General features: G+C 44.6%; 2 protein-coding genes across 4 annotated transcripts in view; one reads left to right on the top strand and one right to left on the bottom strand.

Moving 5' to 3' along the window:
* Positions 1-21,196, bottom strand: part of LOC140718405 (MORN repeat-containing protein 1-like) — a 253,380-nt gene extending 232,184 nt beyond the window's left edge. The window contains exon 1 of the mRNA XM_073032116.1: positions 20,990-21,196. The gene's annotated coding sequence lies outside the window, so the exon portion shown is untranslated. The remainder of the gene's footprint in view (positions 1-20,989) is intronic.
* A 37-nt stretch (positions 21,197-21,233) lies between these two features.
* rer1 (retention in endoplasmic reticulum sorting receptor 1) overlaps positions 21,234-23,199 on the top strand; it is a 41,050-nt gene continuing 39,084 nt past the window's right edge. Inside the window, exon 1 of one of the 3 annotated variants that reach the window (XM_073032119.1) lies at positions 21,234-21,354. The gene's annotated coding sequence lies outside the window, so the exon portion shown is untranslated. Of the gene's footprint in view, positions 21,355-21,930; positions 21,967-23,199 lie in introns of those variants that run through there. The other 2 variants (XM_073032120.1, XM_073032121.1) reach the window with 2 other exon arrangements.

Here is a 23,199-nt window from a genome sequence, read left to right as displayed (position 1 = left end):
CCCTCTGTTGGATTTTTGGATACTGGAGAGATTCAGGAGAAAATTCTCTAGAGCATTTACAAAATTCTCCTTCAGTTTTGATAAATAATGTAATTATTAAAATATTGGAAATGAGGGTGACATCATTTTGTCTGACTGTGAGTAGGAAATATCTAGTAACGTTAATTTGGTTTACTGGAGAATAATGTTTAAATTACCCTAGAATGGTCTCCGGAGATATAAATTAAAAGTTCACCATAGCAACTGTAGAATTTAGATTCAAGTAATAAAATAAATTTGGAATTAATAAAAATACAAGGAATCATAATATTGTTACTAACAATAATAATAACACTAAAACTTGGCAAATAGTTATAAAGATGTAGAACTGACATGAAAGAAAGGACTCAGACATGAAGGAGAATGAGGCATCTTCTGTTGCAGTCTGGAATATATGAAGTACAAGTGGAACTGATGATCACGGCAGCTTTCAGACAGAATGAATCAGCACTGTAGCTGCTGCTGACTCAGAACGTTAAGCCTGTTTCTCAGGATGTGATAACGACACTGTCTCTACAAACACCGGATTGTTTCAACACGCCCGTGTTCCTGGATAAATCCAAACTTAGAAGTGTGGAATTTCAGTCAGAACCATGTGGAATTTGCTGATGAAAAAGGAGTGTCTATGGAAGCATTTTTTGATCAACCACCTTTTCACAGGCAAGAAGGGAAACAGAAACCAGAGAGGGCAAAGAAAGCAAAATTGGGCAGACACCTCACCAGAGAGGGGCAGAACATCTTCAAGATTCACATTCTTCAGGATTTAGTGGAAGGCTGCAATTTTTTCCCCTCAAAATAACACCCCAGCATCTCTTGATGGCTGTGGAGGCCAAGTCATTGGGCACATTTAAAGTGCAGGTTGATAGGTCTTGTTAGTAAGTGTGTCAAAGGTTATAGGAAGAAATAAGGAAAATGGGGTTGAGAGGGATGATTGAATAGAGCCATGACTGAATAGCAGTGTAGACTTGATGGGCTGAATAGCCTAATTCTGCTCCTGTGTCTTACAGTCTTAAAGAGTAGATGGGAACTTAGTTTGAATTTGTATTCTTGATGTATTGATTGTCAGAATTTGAATCTTTCTCCATATTACACACTAAAGAAAGCCTTGCATTTCTGTAGCGCTTTCAAACGGTAATGTACTCTGAGGCGTACTCACTGTTGGATTACAGGAAGCATTGTAGGCATTTTATGCAAAGTATCAAAACCAGATAAACTCTCTATTTGCACAGCCTTGCAGCTTGCAACTTTAATGTCCCTTTGTTCATGTTATTTATTTATAGAAATGTGGCACGGAATAGGCTCGTCCAGCCCTACGAGCTGTGCCGCCCAGCACTGACTTAGTCCTAGCCTAGTCACAGGACAATTTACAATGACCAATTAACTGAACAACCAGTATGACTTTGGACTGTGGGAGGAAACCTGAGCACCCGGACGAAACCCTTGCAGTCACGGGGAGAACGTACAAACCCCTTGCAGCCAGCATTGGGAATGGAACCCGGGTTGCCGGTACTGTAAACCGGCGGTACTATGCTGACCACTATGCTACCATGCCACGCCAGTGATCTCATTGATCTGTTGATTGGATGAGCTCGATCTCAGAGATATTCCTTTTGTCCCATTTATCCCTCTCCCACTCTCTCTAAAAGCAACTTGTTTCCCTTTTTCCCTCCTGGTTCCAATGAGGTACTTTTAACCTGAAATCACAGGTGTTGCCTGGCCTGCTGAGTATTTCCAGCATTTTGATTTTTATTTCAGATTTCCATCACTTGCAGTGTTTTGATCTTTGTATAAACTATATGTTATTATATTATGTAGATACCATGGCCAAGAAAGCATACTAGCATCTCTACTTCCTCAGGAGGCTAAATAAATGTAGCATGTCCCATCAATCCTTACCAATCTTTATCCAAGCACCATAGAAAGCATCCTGTTTAGATGCATAACGGCTTGGTATGGCAACTGTAATCAGCCCTTTGGGTTTTTACAGCACCTGAACTGGTTAATTGGTGTTTAACCAGATTCATTAATCATTTAGAGTTGTTTCTCAGGCGAATGCTCTTAGTGATGCACTGTCCTGCTGCTTTCTGTTTCAGCTTGTTAAGTTTATTTTCACAGGCTCAGGGATTCCGTGTTACTTGTGTTACGTAAGCGGACTCCTGATTAGCGCTAATTGCGGGGTCCTAGTTTTGAGAATGGTGTCGCTTGGCCGAGCCACTGAAGTTCTTTTGGAATTATTATGAATAAACTCTGGTTGCCATCGCTATATCAAAGTTTGTCTTCCCTCTGCACTCAGGTTCTGATATTGCCAACGCACAGCATGACAGCAAGTACTTTGCACATGACCAGAAAACCTGCAGCGAGTTGTGGATGCAGCTCAACACAGCCTCCCCTGTAAGAACTTTGTCTGTACTTTTCTCTGCCCCAGTAAATCAGCCAACGTAATTAACAATCCCACCCACCCTGGACATCCTCTCTTCTCCCCTCTCCCACCCAGAAGATACAAAAGCCACCAGGCTCAAGGACAGCTTCTACCCTGCTGATATAAGACTATTAAAGTAACACACACAAAGTGCCGGAGAAACTCTGGCAGGCCAGGCAGCATCTATGGAGAAATGCACAATTAGAAACATAGAAAGTAGGTGCAGGAGTAGGCCCTTTGAGCCTGCACCGCCATTCAGTATGATCATGGCTGATCATCCAACTCAGAACCCTGTACCTGCTTTCTCTCCATACCCCTGATCCCTTTAGCCACAAGGGCCATATCTAACTTCCTCTTAAATATAGCCAATGAACCGGCCTCAGCTGTTTCCTGTGGCAGAGAATTCCACAGATTCACCACTCTCTGTGTGAAGAAGTTTTTCCTCATCTCGGTCCTAAAAGGCTTCCCCTTTATCCTTAAACTGTGACCCCTTGTTCTGGACTTCCCCAACATCGTAAACAATCTTCCTGCATCTAGCCTGTCCAATCCCTTTAGAATGTTATACGTTTCAATAAGATCCCCCCTCAATCTTCTAAATTCCAGTGAGTATAAGCCTAGTCGATCCAGTCTTTCTTCATATGAAAGTCCTGCCGTCCCAGGAATCAATCTGGTGAACCTTCTCTGTACTCCCTCTATGGCAAGCATGTCTTTGCTCAGATTAGGGGACCAAAACTGCACACAATATTCTAGGTGCGGTCTCACCAAGGCCTTGTACAACTGCAGTAGAACCTCCCTGCTCCTGTACTCAAATCCTTTTGCTATGAATGCCAATTGCTTTTTTCTGACAGACGGAGTGTAGGTACTCCAAACTGATGGCATGAACATCGATTTCTCGAACTTCTGGTAAAGGCTGGATCTCTCAGTGGCCACCCATTTTAATTCCACTTCCCATTCCGACACATCAGTGCATGGCCACAGTCAGGATAGAGGAGCAACACCTTATATTACATCCGGGTAGCCTCCAAACTGATGGCATGAATGTCAATTTCCTGAACTTCCACTAATGGTCCCCTTCACCATTCCCCTCTCTCACCTTATCTCCTTACCTGCCCATCACCTCCCTCTGGTGCTCCTCTCCCTTCCCTTTCTTCCATGGTCTTCTGTCCTCTTCTATCAGATTCCCCCTTCTCCAGCCTTTACTTCACCTCTCCCCCTCCCAGATTCACCCATCACCTTGTGGTTCTTCCTCCCCTTTCCTATTCTGACTCCTCAACTTTCCTGCAGTCCTGATGAAGGGTCTTGGCCAGAAATGTCATCTGTACTCTTTCCCATAGATGCTGCCAGGCCTGCTGAGTTCCTCCAGCATTTTGTGTGTGTTGCTTGGGTATGCAACATCTGCAGATTTTCTCTTGTTTGTTATTAGACTGTTAAAGTGTCCCCTGGTATGGTAAGGAGGACTATTGACCTCACAATCTATCTTATCTACCTGCATTGCACTTTCTCTGTAGTTGTTACACTTTATTCTGCAATCTGTTGTTGTTTACTTTGTTCTAGCTCAATGCACTATTTATGAATTGAACAGTATGCAAGACAAGATTTTCACTTATTTTGATACCTATAATTCCGATTTCTCTTACACTGTTTCACAGAGATGAATCATCAACCTGAAGAAAAGGACCTCGGGTCCAGTCTGCACAAATAACAGCATTTGGGACAATTTACCTATGTATTGAGTAAGACGAACAGGATGCCAGAGGAACTCAGCAGGTCAGGCAACATCTATGGAAGGGAGTAAACTGATGAAGGGTCTCAGCTCAAAACATTGACTGTTCATTCCCCTTCATAGATGCTGTCTGACTTGCTGAGGTCCTTCAGTATTTCATGTGGGTTGCTCAAGCATCAGCAGAATCTCTTGTTTAGAGGTAAGATACTCGACCTGTAATGTTAGTTTGGGTTTCCTCTCTTTGCAGCTGCTGCTTGGCATGCTGAATACCTCCAGCAATCTGTTTTATTTGCGATTTCCAGCCGCTGTGGTGTTGCCGTTCAGTTCCAGCATTTGGTTAATCTCTCCTCATTCATCATGTTGTGTTTACATCTCCTCCAGGCAGCTCAGCTGTAACTAACATACTTTCAGCAGCCTGGCTCGGCCAGGCACACCACATTTCATGGCACTCAGTCCCTCTTGGCTTCCATCCCATTTCCGACATTCCCTTTCCATTCCTCCCTCTCCCTCTTCACTGCAGTTTAATGCAACCCTGTTTTCCAACATTACTAGTTCTGATGAAAAGTCTTCGACCTGCTTTTTATTTCTGTTCTAAGCTCAGATTTTGTTTTCTATTAACAGTTATGTGAAATGCCTGGGAGATTTTCAGATTCAGATTAGTTTATTGTTATATACACCTTGATTGTGTGAAGCTCACAGAGTGAACATTATACCTGGTAATCATGCACAATCAACACAGTGATGAGCACAAACTAGAGGATGGTGCAATACCTTATCATATCCAAGAACTTGTCCTAGGACTTGCGTGTGCAAGTGCAAATGACATCACGAAGACAGCATGACAGTGCCTCTACTTTCCTAGACTTTTGTGTAGTTTTGGCATGTTATCTGAAACTTTATTAAACTTCTATTGATCCACAGTGGAGAATATCCTGATTGGTTGCATCATGGCCTGGTATGGAAACACCAATGCCCAGGAATGAAAATATCTACAGTAAATGGTGGGTACATCATGGATAAAGCCCAGTCTAGATAGCTATCTGGAGAAGACAAATATCAGTTGTATTGTACATGACAGTAAAATGAACCTTTGAGTTTATCTACAGGGAGTGCTGCCAAGAGAAAGCAGCATCCACCATCAAGGACTCCCACCATCCAGGCCAAGCTCTCTTCTCACTACTTCCTTCAGGCAAGAGGTACTGAAGCCTTGGGTACCTCACCACCAGGTTCATGAACAATTATTACCCTTCAACCATCAGGATCCTGAACTGGCGTGGATAACTTCACTCACCTGATCTCTGAATTGATTCCATGACCTACAGATTCACTTTCAAAGTCTCTACAACTTGTTGTCAGTATTGTTTATTTTTTATTTGCATAATTTATTTTCTGTTTGTCAGTCTTGGTTAATGTATATGTTTTTGTAATTTTATTTTATCCTTTGGTAACATTTGATAATAAATTGACTTTGAAAGAATATAACTGTTATAAGAACGCAGGTGGTTGTTGAATGGCAAGAGTCAGCGGCTCTGGGAGCGGAGTTGTGTCTGAAAGGAAAACAGTAGTGTAGATCCCAGAGGAAGACATAGTACCATGTCTTTGGGAGGCATGGTAGTGCAGTGGTTAGCATAATGCTATTACAGGACCAGCGACTGGGGTTCAAATCCCACCACTGCCTGTAAGGAGTTTGTACGTTCTCCCCATGACCATGTAGCTTTCATCTACGCCCTCTGGTTTCCTCCCAGATTCCAAACACATAAGGGTTAGTACGTTAATCGCTCACTTCGATGTAATTGGGTGAGGCAGACTTGTTACCGAGCTGTACCTCTAAAGAGAAAAGGCTGAGCGTGTTACTCACTATACTCGTTAGGATCAGTGTAGCAGAGTAGGTTGGCAGTCAGCCAGCTAAAGGGGCGTGACTGGGAACTCACAGCTCGGGTTAAATCCTGGATGCTGCTGTCAGTGACCAAGGGTACAAAGTATACCCACTCTACAGTGTGCTACAGAGATAAGCACATAATAGACTTGTACGTTTTTTAAATTTTCCTGCGTGAACCAGGCCAATTAAATTATGGTTGAGCACACCAATGAAAAATGAAACCACATACTTTGCTTGATAAACATTTCACTGTTTTTTTAACAGGGTTCCTCCATCATTTTAAGCAGGCCATGGGGCTGCTTACTCTCCAGCAGCTCGAGCAGAAACCTTTCATTCCAGTGTGGTGCCTTCGCTCCCTGCTCCTCGACCCTCAGTTTGGGAAGGGGGCCATCTTGTGGTCAGTTAAAGCAAGAAGTTCTTGTTTCGCAAGAAATTAAACTCTTTCTTCCCCTTAGGCAGCCAGGATGTTTCCATCGAGTTTCTGTTTTAAAAAAACAGGCAAGATATGCTCTGAGTTTCCCAAATAGAGCATGCAGTTGCTTTTATACCTTGTTCTTGTAACTTGCTTTGTGACATTTCTTAAGTTTGCTTTGGGGTTGCAGCTTGTTCTATTGCTGGTGACGGTGACCAAACACTTTGTGGTGTGTGCTGCTTAAAGAGGAAATGAATGTGGTATTTATTTTTCTTTATAGTATTTAGAGATACAGTACGATAACAGGTCTTTCCAACCTAATGAGCCTGCATTGCCCAATTATACCCACGTGAGCAATTAACCTACTAACACACACATCTTTGGATCCTAGGAGGAAACCAGAGCACCCAGCAGTAAGGTACATGATCAGAAGAATGTACAAACTCCTTACATACAGCAGTGGGAATTGAACCAGGGTTTCTGCTGCTATAATGTTACACTATGCTACTGCGCTTCCCAAAATTGATGCAATGTAAATAGGTCATATTGATTTTAGGGCATAATGAAATGAAAGAGAGGTATGTATTGATTGTCATGTAGTCCAGGATATACAGTTATTTTTATGAATAAAGCACTGTATTTTTTTAAATAAAATTGTATGTGACTGATAAAAAGGAGTTTCCCTTTACCCTTCCTAATCACATGTAAGCATGTTGGGGTCATTACAATTAACCAAACTGGAAACCTTTGAAACTTTAGAAATTAAAATAAAAATCCAAGCGACTACTAGTAATCCATGGAACTGGTAAATAATGCACTCAAACCCTGGCTAGACGAAAGTTCATAGTTGAGAGGTGAACAAGTTATGTGACTCCAAAATCCCGTCTAGATATGGACAGACAACACAAGTGTTAATGCAAACAGCCTCTGATGTCCTTGTCTTTTTGTAAACGAGTAAACTGCTTTGAACCTTGGATTCCCAATCTTCCCAAATTGCACTAAAGTCATCAGAAATTAATCTCCAAGACGCAGCTGCAAGAGGATGATGGGAGAAAGTTCATAACTAAAGAATTGAGATGGGAAAGGCTGTCTGATCTAGTGTCAGTTTAAAAGATCTGCTTTTCTTTTAACTGGCTACAGGGAGGCAGAGCACTACAACGGTGGACATGACTGTGGACTGGTGGCGGGTCTGCAAGGTTTTAAAATTCACTTTATTTATCAAGCGTACGTCAAAAGATGCGGTGGTTTGCGTCAACGACCAACGCAGTTCGAATACGCGCTGGAGGCAGCCCGCAAGTGTTGCCATGCCCCCAGCACCAATGTAATATACCCGCAACTTACTAAACCCTACCTAAATGCCACTGGAATGCTGCAGGAAATTGGAGCACGTGGAGGAAGCTCATGCGGTCACGGGGAGAACGTACAAACCCCTCACAGACAGCGGCAGGAACTGCACCCTAACCTTCCCATCACTGGCACTGCAAGGCATTTCGCTAATCACAAAGTACCTATCGCTACAAGGGAAGAGGTCATTGGAGTTTGTGTGATAACACCACAAGAGCATATTCAGGTACAGGTCGCTACCTCACTGAATAACAGGTACCCATGCGCGAGGCAACTGAACACAAATCTGAGCCCACACCACTCTGCACAGAATTTATTCCTGGGACAGTGGCACTATCAGAAAGGTCAGTGAGCATTCCCCATCCCTGGTTGTCTTTTAAGCACGGCCGCTTTAAAATGGTCAAACTTTAATGATATGCATTCATGGTAGTTTGGGAGCTGCAAGTTTAAACTATTAAAATACTGTACGGCTGCCAGTGAAAACACCATAAAGATCTTGATCCTTAATTCTGAGGTTTACAGTTGTAGAGGCTCTGAGGATCAATTTTCAATCCTCTCTGGTAACAGGATTGATGCCAAAGGAATGGAGAAATGCTAACACTGTGCCATTGTTTGAAAAAAAGAGGAAGGGATAAAATAATTAATTACAGGCCAGCTTACTTAGTTTCACTAGTGAGAAAATTACTGGAATCCATTCTAAGGAACAGTATAAATTTCAGTTAGACAGAGACAATGTAACAAAGAGTTAGCATGGGTATAATTATAAAGGGTAGGTATTATCTGAACTAAGGAGGTGTTGTAAACACAAGAAAATCTGCAGATGCTGGAAATCCACAGCAACACACAAAATACTGGAGGACTCAGCAGGTCAGGCAGCATTCATGTATGTGTGGCATCTGTTAGTCTCACGGGACCATGGATCTGTGCCTAGAAAGTCTTCTCCAGGGTGCAGGCCTGGGCAGGGTTGTATGGAAGACCAGCAGTTGCCCATGCAGCGAGTCTCCCCTCTCCACACCACCGATGTTGTCCAAGGGAAGGCAAGGGCCGATACAGCTCGGCACCAGTGTCATCGTAGGAGTTGCCAGAGCGAGGTTGAAAGCAATGTCGGACTGCCTTAGGGACTCCAGCTCCGGATTTGTCCTCAGGGTTTACTCCTGAAGCCTTTCCCATGAGTGGGTATGGCCGCAAGGCAGCGGAGGTTTGAAATCAGTTTTCTCTCTCTTAAATAGACTGCCTTCCCAGGGTGACGAGCTCCATCTACCCGAAAGGCAGCATTCATAGAAATGAATAAACAGTTGATGTTTCGGGGTCAGACCTTTCTTCAGGACTGGAAAGGAAAGGGGAAGATGTCTCTAGAAAAAGGGATGGAGAGGAAGGAGAGGAGAGTGGGCCATAGAAGAAAGGGAAGGAGGAGAGGACAGAGGGGCAGGTGAGAAGAGGTAAGATGCCAGAGTGAGGAATAGAAGGGCAGAGGGGGATGGAAACTTTTTCTACTGGAACGAGAAGTCACTCTTCATGCCATCAGGTTGGAGGCTACCCAAACAAAATACAAGGTGCTGCCCTTCCACCCTCGGGGGGCCTCATCGTGGCACAAGGGGTGGCCATGAACCAACATGTTGAACGGGAATGGGAATGAGAATTGAAATGTTTGGCCATGGGAAAGTTCCTCTTTTGATGGATGGAGCGGAGGTGTTACGGAATATTTAAGGATTATGTGAATAGAGCAAATACTAATTCAAGCAAGAACTAACCAGTTTTTATTGTAAATTGCAAGCAGTAAATTGAAGCTAAAAGCACAGGCTGGTCCACAGACTATGAGATTTCATATGCATCAGCCAAACATCAATACAACGGCGTTGAGTTACCGTAATTGGCTTGCAGACCCTGGTCAGTTTGAATTGGCAACAACTTCTCCTCCACAATCTCCATCAGCACAGGTGCACCACAAGGCTGTGTGCTCAGCCCCCTGCTCTACTCGCTTTACACATGACTATGTGGCTACGCACAGTTCCAATGCCATATTTAAGCTTGCTGAACCAAAAGTGGTGATGAATCAGAATATAGGAGCAAGGCTGAACATCAGGCAGAGTGGTGCCACAGCAACAACTTCTTGCCCAGTGTCAGCAACACCAAGGAGACGATTATTGACCAGAAGAAAACCACAGACCCGTGAACCAGTCGTCTTTGGAGAATCAGTGGTGGAGATGGTCAGCAACTTAAAATTCCTTGGTGTTATCATTTCAGAGGACTTGTCCTGTGCCCAGCACAAAAGTGCAATAATGAAGAAAGTATGGCATCTAAAACTTAAAATTCCTTACGAGTTTGCAAAGATAGAGCATGGCATCTAAAACTGTGACAAACTTATACAGATATGCGGTGGAGAGTATATTGACTGGCTGCACCACAGCCTGGTATAGAGACACCAATGCCCTTGAACAGAAAATCCTACAAAAAGTAGCGGATACTGCCCTGTCCATCACGTGTACAGCTTCCCCCACCTTTGGGCACATCTACACAAAGCACTGTGGCAGGAAAGCAGCATCCATCATCAGAGACCCCCACCACCCAGGCCATGCTCACTTCTCGCTGCTGCCATCAGGAAGAAAGTACAGGAGCGTCAGGACTCACATCACCAGGTTCAGTAATGGTTACTACCCCTCAACCATCAGGCTCTCGAACCAAAGAGGATAACTACACTCAATTTCACTCGCCCATCGTCAAAATGTCCCCACAACCTATGGACTCACTTTCAAAAACTCTTCCTTTCATGTTCTCAATATTTATTTATTATTATTATTATTATTATTTCTTTTTGTATTTGTAGCTTGCTGTCTCTCGCACACTGGTTCAGCTTGGTGCTTTCTCCCCACCCCCCCACTTTCTGCAAGGATCGCTCCCTGTGCGACTCCCTTCTCTATTTGTCCCTCCCCACCAATCTCCCTCCTGGCACTTATCCTTGCAACCAGAACAAGAGCTACACCTCCTCCCTCACTACCATTCAGGGCCCCAAACAGTTCCTCCAGATGGAGTGACACTTCACATGGGAATCTGTTAGGGTCATACTGTATCTGGTGCTCCTGCTGTGGCTCCCTAGATGGCAGGGAGACCCAATGCAGACTGGGAGATTGCTTCATCGAGCACCTACACTCCATCCACCAGAAAAAGTGGGATCTCCCAGTGGCCACCCATTTTAATTCCGCTTCCCATTCCGATTCCGACATGTCAGTCCATGGCCTCCTCCACTGTCGCAATGAGGCTACACTCAGGTTGGAGGAGCAATACCTTATATTAAGTCTGGGCAGCCTCCAACCCGATGACATTAACATTGATTTCTCAAACTTCTGGTAATGCCCCTCACTTCATTATTCCCCATTCCCATTTCCCTCTCTCATCACCTGCCCATCATCTCCCTCTTGAGCTTCTCCCCCTTCCCTTTCTTCCATGGCCTTCTGTCCTCTCCTATCAGATTCCCCCTTCTCCAGCCCTTTATGTCTTTCGCCACTCGCCTTCCCAGCTCTTCTCCCGGTTTCACCTACTGCCCTCCTCCCCTCCCCCGCACCACCTTCTCACTTCTTTTTTCTTCAGTCCCGATAATGGGTCTGGGCCGCAATGTCAACTATTTATTGGTTTCAAATATTGCTGCCAGACCTGCTGAGTTCCTCCCGCATTTTGTGTGTGTTACCAGTGTAGGAGGGGAAACAATGAGGCCAAAGAAAAGTGAGTCTCAGGATTGAGGAAGTACTGCTTCCTGTGGAGTTTTGCATACACCTAAACAATGAGAGCCTGTCCTGGGGAGAGACACACAGGTCATTACAGATTCAGAAAAAGGAGGAATAACGTGGACAAAACAGGGACAGTGAACATGTGGGACCCGCAGAGCAGCTAACATGGTCCACAGAGAGTGAGCAGGCCCAAGCTCGAAGGACAGACAGGACAATGATCGTGAATCATATCAGCAAGTCCCAAGGGTAGGGGCCGAACAGTCAAGAGGCAGTGCAGCTGCCTGCAGGGGTAGCGAGATGACATAAATTTAAAGTGTATAGAAAGAATCTACAAATAGCAATTTAGTATGATGGAGCATTGTAACCAAGGTAACACACTGAGGGACGGAGCAAAACAACAGCAACACGCTGCTAATCAGAGAGGGCCAGAGCGAGAGAAGATAATCCTCTCAGGTGACCAAGTCTCGATAAGGTATCTGCCTGAAAAGGCAGGGTTCGATCTCAGGTGGATGGTACCACAAACATAACCTGTGTTTGTGTACAGACCCGGCAAGGCAGCCAGCAGCAACACCGGACTCAGACTCTTGTTGCCCTCACAGGCAGAACAGGGGACCATGTCCACCTTGTAACCGTGTCACTGCGGAGAATTACGTGGTGAACACTAGCCTGTTGCTTCAGATCTGGACACTCCTAATGAAAGCAGACACATGGATGAAAGCGAACAGAAACACAGATGCAGAAGACATAAGAGAGCGTGTCAGCAAGCCGTGAATGAAGCGTTAAACTATAACAGTAACGGTTCTTTGTGATGAAGGCTGGTTCTGGAAGGTAGATCAGAATAGAATATTGGGAAAATAGATGCAAAGGGATCAGAATTACAGCAGGGACATCAAGTTCCACAACTTGGATGGCAAGGAGACTGAGAAACAAACTGCACACAGCATCTGAAGGCAGCCATCCCAGCCTGGAGTGGGAGTGGACCCAAACGAGCTGGGCTCTTTCAGCGGCTGGGCCAGCGACCAAAGGGACAGCCCCTGCAGCCATTCCAATAAAGACCTGCAGATCGATCAAAGGGTCAAAGACTTGCTGTCAGATTATTCTGACAATCCACTGTCATGGCATAGAATGTGAACTGCTGCCTGTGAACCTGAAACAAAGTTACCTTGCTGTGCCCGTGGCCACACAGCAACTACCATCAACCACTGCTGAGTTTTAATTATCAGGCATTGAAGGGGCGGAGACAAGGGTATGTAAACTGCAATGGGCCAGCAAGGAAGGAGACAAGAAGCACATGAACGACAAAGTTCCTTTTTTATAGACTGGTTGACATTGAATGGACAGAAGTATCCAAGAAGAGGATGTGATCAAATTTCTGTAATGTTTTATTTGCCTTCTCTGCTTTGTCTTGTAAACCATATAACAATTACAGCACGGAAACAGGCCATCTCAGCCCTTCTAGTCCGTGCCGAATGCTTACTCTCACCTAGTCCCACTGACCCACACTCAGCCCATAACCCTCCATTCCTTTCCTGTCCATATACCTATCCAATTTTTTTTTAAATGACAAAATTGAACCTGCCTCTATCACTTCTACCGGAAGCTCATTCCACACAGCTACCACTCTCTGAGTAAAGAAATTCCCCCTCGTGTTACCCTTAAACTTTTGCCCTCTAACTCTCAACTCATGTCCTCTTGTTTGAATCTCCCCAACTCTCAATGGAAAAAGCCCATCCACGTCAACTCTATCTATCCCCCTCATAATTTTAAATACCTCTATCAAGTTCCTCCCCCCAACCTTCTACACTCCAAAGAATAAAGACCTAACATGTTCAACCTTTCTCTGTAACTTAGGTGCTGAAACCCAGGTAACATTCTAGTAAATCTCCTCTGTACTCTCTCTATTTTGTTGACATCTTTCCTATAATTTGGTAACCAGAACTGTACACAATACAGATAACCAGTTAGGGATGATGGTGTAGATATCGATGCATGGGACACAATAGGTTAGTAATTGGGGAAAGGATCCCCGACCCCCCTCTCCACCATTCCCCATTCCCTTTTCCTACTCTCACCTTATCTCCTTGCCAGCCTGTCACCTCCCTCTGGCGCTCCTCCTCCCCTTACTCCTTCTTCCATGGCCTTCTGTCTCTTTCACCGGATCAACTTTCTAGCCCTTTGCTTCATCCCTCCCCCTCCAGATTTCACCCATCACACTTCATTTCTAATCTACGCATATCTAAAACTATTCCTTGATGAGAGGGGTATGGGGAGGATCTTACACTTTCCACTGAACTTGTCTCACTTGTTACTGAAAATCCTATCATGCCAAGACTTTGCCAACTAAAATGGACAAGGTTCTCAGTTTCTTCTCAACCGCTCTTCCTCTGCTTTGGGCAGCCTCAGACCAGGAATTCCCATGCTGTTGTGCCAATCTAAAGAAAGCTACTCCACGATCAAGCTAACTCTTCCCTCTCACATAGCCCTCCATTTTTCTTATATCCATTTACCTATCTAAGAATCTCTTAAATGCCCCTAATAAAAACACAAAATGCTGGCAGAACTCAGCAGGCCAGACAGCATCAATGGGAGGAGGTAGTGATGACGTTTCGGGCCGAAACCTTTCATCAGGAGTGAAGTAACATCGGATGGTCGAGGGGGGAAGGATGAAGTAGAGAGCTGGGAAGTGATAGGCTGGAGGGAAATGGGCTAGGGGGAAGGTGGAGAATTATGGGAAATAAAAGAGAAAGAAAGGTAGGGCTGGGGTGAGATTATAGTGAGGGGGGAAAAAAGAGAAAGAGAACCAGACTAAAATTATAGATAGGGTCCTCCATTGATACCCCTGCCCACTCCCTTACGCCATCCCTATCTATAATTTTAGTCTGGTTCTCTTTCTCTCTCTTTTCCCCCCCTCACTATAATCTCCCCCCAGCCCTACCTTTCTTTCTCTTTTATTTCCCATAATTCTCCACCTTCCCCCCTAGCCCATTTCCCTCCAGCCTATCACTTCCCAGCTCTCTACTTCATCCCTCCCCCCACTTCTTATCCCTCCTCGACCATCCCATGTTATTTTACTCCTGATGAAGGGTTTCGGCCCGAAACGTCGTCACTACCTCCTCCCATTGATGCTGTCTGGCCTGTTGAGTTCTGCCAGCATTTTGTGTTTTTATTTATTTCCAGCATCTGCAGATTCACTCGTGTTGTCTTAAATGCCCCTATTGTATCACTCTCTACCACCACCCCTGGCAGTGTATTCCAGCAACCCACCACTGTGTAGAAAAACCTAACTCTGACATCTCCTCTAAACTTTCCACCACTCGGCTCAAATGAATATCCTCAGGTTTTGATCATTGATGCCTTCGAAAGAAGGTGTTGTCTACCTTATTTATGCCTCAAATAATCTTATATACCTTTATTGAGTTGCCTTTCATCCTCAGTTGCTCTAAAGAGAGAAGGCCTAGTTCGCTCAACCTTTCCTCATATGACATGTTCTCTAATCCTGGCAAATCTCCTCTGCACCCTCTCTAAAGCTTACACATCCTTCCTTTAATGAGGTAACTAGAAATGAACACAATATTTCAAGTGTTATCTAACCAGGGTTTTACAGAGCTGCAACATTAGTTTTCAGCTCTGGAACTCAATCCCCTGAACTAATCTATCAACTTGCGTGGCAACTTTGAGGGATCTATGGACTTGAACCTCAAAATTTTTCTATTCCTCCACAATGCCAGTGATCCTGTCAATACACCTTACCCTGCCTTCATATTTAATCTTCCAAAGTATAAAACTTCACACTTTTCCGGACTGAACTCCATTTGCCATTTCTCTGCCCAGCTCTGCATCCTATCAATGTTCAAAGTACATTTATTATCAAGCCATGTATACATTATACAACCTACAGGCAGCCACAAAACAAGAACCCCCCCCCACCAAAAATTCTAAAAAAAGACTGACGAACACCCAACGTGCAGAGAGGAAAAACAAAATCATGCAAGCAAATAGCTTTTAGAATGAGAGCGAGTCCTCAGACACAAAACCCAGAGCAGGCCCACAGCCTCAGCACAGCAAAGAGTGGAGAAAATGTCGCAGAACCAGCCTGGCCTTCTCTTCTTGTCCTGACGTCCTGGGTCCAACGTTTAAAAAGTCCAAATGTTGGGTCGTTCCTCTCTCTGAGACCCAGGCCCTGTCGCATCGATACGCTCTGTGCCTGGACCCTGCCACCACATTTGGCCCGTTCCTGACCTTTCCAAATCAGCCCGGCACTTGGATCAATCAAACCTCGCTCGCGATTTAGGTGCATGTGCCCCAAAACTGTTTGTCCTCTGCTCTGACTTACTCTGCTTGTCCCGACTTTGCCCCACACCGGCATATTTTAACCCTTGACTCAACCTTGCCTCTTTACGGTGATTATTTGCCATAATTCTTTTCAGAAAAATGTCCTGAAGTAACCTGCAAAAATCTTCTACACGACCCACAACCTCTGTGTCATTTGCACACTTACTAACCCACCCTTTCTGGATGAGCCTACCAAACACCTTACAAAAATCCATATACACCACTCTACCTTAGTCTATTTGTTTTGTCACCTCCTAGAAAAACTCAATCAGGCCTGTGAAGCACAACCTGCCCCTCACAAAGCCATGATGACTATCCCCAATATGCTTCTCCAAATGCCCATAAATCCTTTCCATTAGTTTGTCCACTGTTGACTCACTGGTCTAAAGTTCCCAGGATTACCCCCATCACCTTTCTCAAGCAATGAAACGTTTACCATCCTCCAATGCTCCGACACTTCTCCTGTGGTGTGGCCAGGGAAATGCAAAGTTCTTTGTCAATGCTCCAGCAATATCCCTTTTCGCTTCCCATATTAACCTGGTGTATATTTCGTCTGTTCGCGGGGACTTATAAATGTTTGTTGTAAGCTCTAAAACAGACTCCTTCTTAACCTCGACGTGCTCCAATTAGCCTGTTCAATGCTGACCTCACATCCAAGTCCATCACCCTGGTGAACATTCACCAAGGACCTCCTCTGCCTCCTTCTGTCTGGGTTGGCTTCCTACCATAGTAATTCTTCAGTTCCACCCATCGGCCCCTTTTCCACAGCCTTACAAATTTCAAGTATTAATTCACGTTACTCTCTTAAAGGCGGTAATGATATCTGACCCATCGATTCCCCAGGCATGCATTACAGATTTCAAACTCACACTGCAGGAACAGCTTTTTTTCCAAAATTTTATATCTGTGACTATTTCTTGAATTTCTATCCACTCTGTTGAGATCACTCATCATTTTATTTACTTCTTTCAGACTGGTTCTCAGTTTTCTGTTTAAAATAGAGTTGCCCTCCCAATCTATTTTTGTAACTGCACATCTTCTTTTCTGAAACTTCTCTAATGCCTTCATATCTTTCCTACAATGAAGTAACCAAAAATACTGTAGTTGAAGCTGGACCGGTATTTTATAAGGATTCAGTATTACTTACTTGCTTTTCTATTCAAGTCTTTTATTGATAAAGTCAAGAATTTTGATTGCCTTATTAACTGCTTTCTAAACCTGCTCTGCCATTTTCAATAAATATGGAACCACTGAACTCCTCCAGCAGATTGTTCTCCAGATTCAAAAAACTACAATTTGTCATTCTACAGATGTACCGTGGGGAGCATTCTGACTGGCTGCATCACTGTTTGGTGTGGTGGTGGGGTTACTGCACAGGATTGTAGCAAGATGCAGAGAGTTGTAAACTTAGTCAGCTCCATCATGGGCACTAGCCTCTGTAGTATCCAAGACATCTTCAAGGAGCTGTGCCTCAGAAAAGCGGTTTCCATCATTAAGGACCCCCCACCACCCAGGATATGCCTTCTTCGCATTATTACCATCAGGAAGGAGGTACAGAAGTCTGAGACACACACTCAGCAATTCAGGAACAGCTTCTTCCCCTCTCCCATCCAATTTCTAAATGGACATTTTTCCTTTACAAAAAACTCCTTTATTTTATTCTGCAATCCCTCACTCTTCCTGCCAAAAATGTACCTCCTCAGACTTCTCTGCATTAAACTTAATCAACAATGCACCCCCACATTCCAAGAGTCTGGTTAATATCTTGCCACAATCCATCACTATTCTCTTAATAGTTCACAATACTATGAAGTTTTTGCCATCTATAAATGTAGAGATTGTGGATTGCACCCCAAATTTAGATTATTAATACAGATGTTAAAAAAAATAGTATGGAGGCTAACTAAATGGATTCCTTTGCCTCTAGATCTATAAAGGTGTAAAGGTGTATTCGCTGCACCAAATAACCACAGCACAAAAAGATCGTTACTTATCTTTTCACCAGTTTATTTCTTTGAGCTCAGCTGGCGAGGGAACTTGGTCCCGACATCAGGGGGAGAAGCGTTCTCATCCCTCTGGTGGTTCAAACAAGTTCACTGCTCGACTTCCAGAATTGTTACAATTTATAAGGCCACCAATACAAAAGAACAAGTTCCAGCAACTCAAACAGAGAAAACCTTAATAACTTAGGTAAGAGACTCCACCAAATTTAAGCTTTAATTAAGAAAGGAATGTTCAATACCCAGAGCCTGGACTGACACCTTACTGCCCTATTGTCTTGTTTATTTATTGTAATGCCTGCACTGTTTTGTGCACTTTATGCAGTCCTGGGTAGGTCTGTAATCTAGTGTAGTTGTTTTTCTGTGTTTTTTTTTTACGTAGTTCAGTCTAGTTTTTGTACTGTCATGTAACACCATAGTCCTGAAAAAACATTGTCTCATTTTTACTATGTACTGTTCCAGCAGTTATGGTTGAAATGCCAATAAAAAGTGACTTTACTTGACTTGAGTGTCCTGTCTTATCTCCATCAGCACCCGTCTTTTGTCGAAAGCAAAAGGTGTGAAAAATCAGGAGCAAACACGAGGAAATCTGCAGATGCTGGAAATTCAAACAACAACACACACAAAATGCTGGTGGAACACAGCAGGCCAGGCAGCATCTATAGGGAGAAGCGCTGTCGACGTTTCCGGCCGAGACCCTTCGACAGGACTAACCGAAAGGAAAGATGGTAAAAGATTTGAAAGTAGTGGGGTGAGGGGGAAATGCGAAATGATAGGAGAAGACCGGGGGGGGGGATGAAGCTAAGAGCTGGAAAGGTGATTGGCGAAAGTGACACAGAGCTGGAGAAGGGAAAGGATCATGGGACGGGAGGCCTCAGGAGAAAGAAGGGGTGGGGGGAGCACCAGAGGGAGATGGAGAACAGGCAAACAACTAAATATGTCTGGGATGGGGTAAGAATGGGAGGAGGGGCATTAACGGAAGTTAGAGAAGTCAATGTTCATGCCATCAGGTTGGAGGCTACCCAGCCGGTATATAAGGTGTTGTTCCTCCAACCTGAGTTTGGATTCATTTTGACAATAGAGGAGGCCATGGATAGACATATCAGAATGGGAATGGGATGTGGAATTAAAATGTGTGGCCACTGGGAGATCCTGCTTTTTCTGGCGGACCGAGCGTAGGTGTTCAGCGAAACGGTCTCCCAGTCTGCGTCGGGTCTCACCAATATATAAAAGGCCACACCGGGAGCACCGGACGCAGTATACCACACCAGCCGACTCACAGGTGAAGTGTCGCCTCACCTGGAAGGACTGTCTGGGGCCCTGATTGGTGGTGAGGGAGGAAGTGTAAGGGCAGGTGTAGCACTTGTTCCGTTTACAAGGATAAGTGCCAGGAGGGAGATCGGTGGGAAGGGATGGAGGGGACACGAGTGGACAAGGGAGTCATGTAGGGAGCGATCCCTGCGAAAAGCAGAAAGGGGGGGGGAGGGAAAAATGTGTTTGGTAGTGGGATCCCGTTGGAGGTGGCGGAAGTTACGGAGAATTATACGTTGGACCTGGAGGCTGGTGGGGTGGCAGGTAAGGACAAGGGGAACCCTATCCCGAGTGGGGTGGCGGGTGGATGGGGTGAGGGCAGATGTGCGGGAAATGGGAGAGATGAGTTTGAGAGCAGAGTTGATGGTGGATGAAGGGAAGCCCCTTTGTTTAAAAAAGGAAGACATCTCCTTCGTCCTGGAATGAAAAGCCTCATCCTGAGAGCAGATGCGGTGGAGACGGAGGAATGGTGAGAAGGGGATAGCCTTTTTGCAAGAGACAGGGTGGGAAGAGGAATAGTCCAGGTAGCTGTGAGAGTCTGTAGGCTTATAGTAGATATCAGTAGATAGGCCGTCTCCAGAGATGGAGACAGAAAGATCAAGAAAGGGGAGGGAGGTGTCGGAAATGGACCAGGTAAATTTGAGGGCAGGGTGAAAGTTGGAGGCAAAGTTAATGAAGGTGACGAGCTCAGCACGTGTGCAAGAGGCAGCGCCAATGCAGTCGTCGATGTAGCGAAGGAAAAGAGAGGGATGGATACCGGTATAGACTTGGAACATGGACTGTTCCACAAAGCCAACGAAAAGGCAGGCATAACTGGGACCCATACGGGTGCCCATGGCTACACCCTTGGTTTGGAGGAAGTGGGAGGAGCCAAAGGAGAAATTATTGAGAGTAAGAACTAATTCCGCTAACTTCTCTAACCCGTTAATGCCCCTCCTCCCCTTCTTACTCCATCCCTGACATATTTAGTTGTTTGCCTGTTCTCCATCTCCCTCTGGTGTTCCCCCCCTCCTTTCTTTCTCCTGATGCCTCCCGTCCCATGATCCTTTCCCTTCTCCAGCTCTGTATCACTTTCGCCAATCACCTTTCCAGCTCTTAGCTTCATCCCACCCCCTCCGGTCTTCTCCTATCATTTCGCATTTCCCCCTCCCCCCCCACTACTTTCAAATCTCTTACTATCTTTCCCTTCAGTTAGTCCCGACGAAGGGTCTCGGCCCGAAACGTCGACAGTGCTTCTCCTTATAGATGCTGCCTGGCCTGCTGTGTTCCACCAGCATTTTGTGTGAAAAATCAGGAGACGTCTTTTGTGGATCTGTGTGAGCTTAACCCTTATCGCGCTCCAAAGAAGCAGCTGTGAGACATCATCTTAAACATACTAACACGAGGAAATCTGTAGATGCTGATAATTCAAGCAATACACACAAAAGAAGCGCTGTCGACGTTTTGGGCCGAGACCCTTCGTCAGAACTAACATGCTGTAGCCATTCACAAACTAGAATGCACAGACACAGTCGGTACTCAACCTTAACCCATTATTTACAGGAATCTGAGAATCCCCCGATTCCCTTAAAACTTTATCAAAGAGATCAATTTTTAAAAAAAGATTTTCCTCACCAATGGGACTAAACTCTCTTTCTGAAAGAGAGCCTTGCTGGCCACTCTCCGGTGCTCTGGGACTTCTGACAGAACACCAAAAACTATAGTCAGTAAACCCCCCCCCCCCACACACACACACACCAAACGTCTGCAAAATCGTAAGATGCATAAAAGCCATTCATGATGACTTGCCTACTGGAACTTCAGCCAACCTTTCTAACGCCTCTCCTCCATAAATTTCTAAGGAGTCTCCTTCAGAACGACTTGGTGACAAAGCCCATATATGCATGCTCTTATTTTGCCATGAATGGGGCCCACTCTTCTTTGTACCACCCTTTTACTACACGTTGCTTTCAGTAAGCTTCTGGATTCACCTCCGGGTCGGACTGGATCCACGCTCCCGCAACCCCGAGTAGTTTGGTTGGCAAGAGAAGCCGCCGCCGGAGCCTCGCACAATGGATATATCGATCGACGTTTGCTGGCAGCAGCTGGGTCAGTCTGGTCGGCTGCGGGAACGAGGCCGTAGTGACGTGTTCAGTTGGGGAGTGGAGGCCGTGGCGAGCGAGCCGTAACTCAGGTAAGAGTGGTTAGGGGCGTGGGCGCAGAACGGGCTAGGTTACTTCAGTCAGAGAACGTGATTGAAAAACAGGTTGCTCTTTTGAGAGTGCTCGGTCTCTTTTCCTTTCGTCCTCTCACCGCGCGTGTTTTTCTTGCCTCTGAGAAAGACCACGGCCTTTGACGGATCGAAAGATCGGAAACTGCCGGCGTGTGCGCAATGCATACTGGTAGGTGTAGTTCAATGGGCCGCTGTCTATCGGCACTGTACGTGCTGACGTCAAGTTGGAACACCAAGTCCCAGTTTGCTTTGGAGTGCCTGCAGGGCGAACAGATTAATTACCTTCAGCATTAGCTTGCCAACATCAAGGAATGAAAGTTGAGTTTTAGTGTTGCAGCTTTGTACCAGTTTTTCAGATTTAGGCATCGTACCGGTTTTAAGAACCGGTAGGAGTTAAAGGAAAGTGAGAATAAATTCTTGAACGATGCATTGTGGTGTTGTAGTTCCTGTATGTGAAAATACTTATTGAAGTAATGTCGTGAAGACTACAATTACCACAATGCACCGCAAGCCGTGACTGGGTTTTCTCTTACCTGTCTTCCGAAGGCTGTAAGTCGAACTACATCATTTCCAGTGAGTACCTCAGTATACATTTATCTCAGTAAACTTTCATCTTAGGAGATAAAGACCTCAGGACTATGCGATATATTTGCAAATGGCAGGTGTTTCCTTTCGCGGTCTAATGACTCTTGGGTTTCAGTATCGAAGAAAGCCATGTCTGTTGCAACGTGGTATTTAAATGTAAAGCCGCATAAATTTGAAACAGCATTGTCTCTTAACTATCCCACTTTATGAGAGAAGGTACACTAATCACTAATTACTCAGCATAATGGAAACTGTTGACAATGAAGTGTAAACCCCTTTCTTTTGATATCAGAATAGTTTCAGTGAGCTTAGGTGACAATTATGCTGTAGTAATGTTTAGGATTAATATGTTAATTATTTTGTTATTTAATTTAACTTCAATAGAAACATAAATTTGTCCTGAAAACATTTTAAGTAACTGATGTTTTACTTATATATACTTCTAATGTTTGAGCACGTTGTTTCCTGTCGTCTTGTGAATACTTGATAGTGTGTTGCAGTCCTTTGTCTTTTCTTTGGTGTGAAACTGTTGTGCACGGACAGAGTACATCTGTTGGTGACTATAAGGTCATAAGTCACAGGATCAGAAATAGGCCATTTGGCCCGCCAAACCTGCTCCGCCAATCGATCTTGGCTGATTTATTTTCCCTCTTAATCCCATTCTTCTGCCTTCTTTCTGTAACCTTTGACACCTTTACCAATCAATCTCTACTTTAAATAATACCTCATGACTTGGCATCCAAAGCCATCTATGGCGATGAATTCCACAAATTCACTAGATTCTGGCTAAAGAAATTCCGCCTTATCTTGTTTTAAAGGGACACCCTTCTGTTTCTGAGAATGAGCCTTCCAGTCATTGACTGTCCCACTACTGGCAATATCCTTTCCATGTCCATTCTATCTAGGGCGTTCAGTGTGATGTCAGGAATTTCTGGCAATCTGCAGCATCTTGAAGATTAAAACTACTTAAACCTGGAGTGGATGGGTTATGTAGCTTTGAGTTGTAATAATCCATTGTTTTATGTTGGAATCATTCACAAGCCAGTACCTTCAGCAAAGTGGGGGTCAAATTTTTTAAAAAAATACACGTATGGCTTAAATTTGTACTAAGGAATTTTTAAATTCTTTACCCCTTTGACAGTGTTGAACTCCTAGTTGGTCTTTTTGTGGTCTTTTAACAGCTTTGAGTGGTAAACAAGTAGGAGCAATCTGGGCAGCTGA

Source organism: Hemitrygon akajei, chromosome 29 (assembly GCF_048418815.1).
Source record: "Hemitrygon akajei chromosome 29, sHemAka1.3, whole genome shotgun sequence".
Taxonomy (NCBI): Eukaryota; Metazoa; Chordata; class Chondrichthyes; order Myliobatiformes; family Dasyatidae; genus Hemitrygon; species Hemitrygon akajei.
This window is presented reverse-complemented; position numbering and strand designations above follow the sequence as displayed.